The sequence below is a fragment of the Anser anser genome (genome assembly GCF_964211835.1).
Source record: "Anser anser genome assembly, contig: HAP1_SCAFFOLD_266, whole genome shotgun sequence".
Lineage (NCBI taxonomy): Eukaryota > Metazoa > Chordata > Aves > Anseriformes > Anatidae > Anser > Anser anser.
Window position 1 is genome coordinate 1 of NW_028153668.1, and position 2,500 is coordinate 2,500.

The following is a 2,500-nucleotide window of genomic DNA, read 5'->3' on the forward strand; positions in this document are numbered from 1 at the left end:
CAGTGCACTCTCTGGACTGGCACCACTGGGGATGCAGTGCAGTGAGTCCAGAGAGTGCGCTGGCACCACTGGGGATGCAGTGCAGTGAGTCCAGAGAGTGAACTGGCACCTTGGGTATGTAGTGCAGTGAGTCCAGAGAGTGCACTGGCACCATGGGGATGCAGGGCAGTGAGTCCAGAGAGTGCGCTGGCACCACTGGGGATGCACTGCAGTGAGTCCAGAGAGTGCACTGGCACCATTGGGGATGCACTGCAGTGACTCCAGAGAGTGCACTGGCACCACTGGGGATGCAGTGCAGTGAGTCCAGAGAGTGCACTGGCACTACTTGGGATGCAGTGCAGTGAGTCCACAGAGTGCACTGGCACCACTGGGGATGCAGTGCAGTGAGTCCAGAGAGTGCACTGGCACCACTGGGGATGCAGTGCAGTGAGTCCACAGAGTGCACTGGCACCACTGGGGATGCACTGCAGTGAGTCCAGAGAGTGCACTGGCAACACTGGTGATGCACTGCAGTGAGTCCAGAGAGTGCACTGGCACCACTGGGGATGCACTGCAGTGACTCCAGAGAGTGCACTGGCACCACTTCGGATGCACTGCAGTGAATCCAGAGAGTGCACTGGCACCACTGGGGATGCAGTGCAGTGAGTCCAGAGAGTGCACTGGCACCACTGGGGATGCAGTGCAGTGAGTCCAGAGAGTGCACTGGCACCACTGGGGATGCAGTGCAGTGAGTCCAGAGAGTGCACTGGAACCACCGGGGATGTACTGCAGTGACTCCAGAGACTGCACTGGCACCACTGAAGATGCAGTGCAGTGAGTCCAGAGAGTGCACTGGCACCACTGAGGATGCAGTGCAGTGAGTGCAGGCAGTGCACTGGCACCACTGGTGATGCAGTGCAGTGAGTCCAGAGACTGCACTGGCACCACTGGGGATGCACTGCAGTGAGTCCAGGGAGTGCACTGGCACCACTGGGGATGCAGTGCAGTGAGTCCAGAGAGTGCACTGGAACCACCGGGGATGTACTGCAGTGAGTCTGCAGAGTGCACTGGCACCACTGCGGATGCAGTGCAGTGAGTCCAGAGAGGGCAGTGGCACCACTGGGGATGCACTGCAGTGAGTCCAGAGATTGCACTGGCACGACTGGCATCCCCAGTGGTGCCAGTTTTTCATAGTTTCTAAGTTATTTAGATAGCATAATCTGGCTGGGGATCATGACTGGGGATTATTAGGTTGATCAGTGAAGACAGGAAAGATATTGCTGAATTGTGTCAGAGCACTAGCTTTGGACCACGTAGTTTGAATCACATCTGCACACCATTCTGGATTAGGTTAAAACATTTTTTTTTTTTACTTGCATATATTCCAGAGCTAACCATTGTTAATGATCTGTGTACCAACCAGGACCTATGGTCCTTCAATCTGAGGGCTTAAGTTTGCTGCATCTAAAGGAAGTTACATGTGCACAAAGTACCACAAAATCGCTGACATGCGGCAAATCATCCCCTGGGGTAAAATAAATAAAGTTTCCTATATGCAACAAGTGCCACATCTTTTTTTCTCTTTTTAACTTGCATGTTTCTTTCAGACTTTATGATTTGTATTTCTCTGCGCTCCACTTTGACAATGCCAATCGCAAGCGTAACAAAAAGAAGAAAAAGGAGAAACATCAGGAAAGTGAAAGGCTTCTTGGAATACTTAGGTCCTCGTTTCCAGAAGAAAACCCGGGAGAAGAAGGAAGAATGCCATCCTCCAGATGGCTCTTTATGAGAGCAATGCAGAAGTGAGGGCAGTAAACAACCTCACAAGGAAGGGAAGCCTTCCAGTGCAGGTGAAAGCAAGAAATACAGCTCCATCGCATCCAGCGAGTATATTAAAGGTAAGCGGCTGCAGTTTATGGGATTCCTTTTAGATTAATCTAGAGATTATTTAAAACAGTCTTTAAATGCTTGATGACTGAACAGTCTGCTGGATATTAAAATATGTTTTGAAAAATATGTTTCAAGTGTTGTTTTTTCAGCTATGTGGGGAGAACAAATACAGTGGCTATGAATATTTTGGCTATTATTCAGAACAGCATTTCTTCTTTGCATACTTCTTTGTTGTTCTACCTCAATATACATCTAATTGTTAGACTGCTGGATTTGTTCCCAGTATTGATGACAAAGCACACTATAGATGCTGTCTGCGTTACTGGAAAATGATTTGTTTCAAAGTAAAATGACTTCCAGGTAAGGTAAACGCTGAGCATGCTCTTCCTGCCTCCTTCTTCACAGTGCTCATAGTAGATCGCTTACGTATGTATTAGTCAGATTCTCTTATAAACTCCTAGTGCATCTCTGGAATTTTGAATTTACAGTGACTTTACGCTCTTCTCTCTCGCGCCTCTAGGCGGTTTCATCTGTTACCAGAGCTCTAGAACTATTTGTGAAACCTGAAGAGCTGGATGGAGAGAATTGCTACAAATGTAGCGAGTAAGATTATTACTAATTAATTAATTAA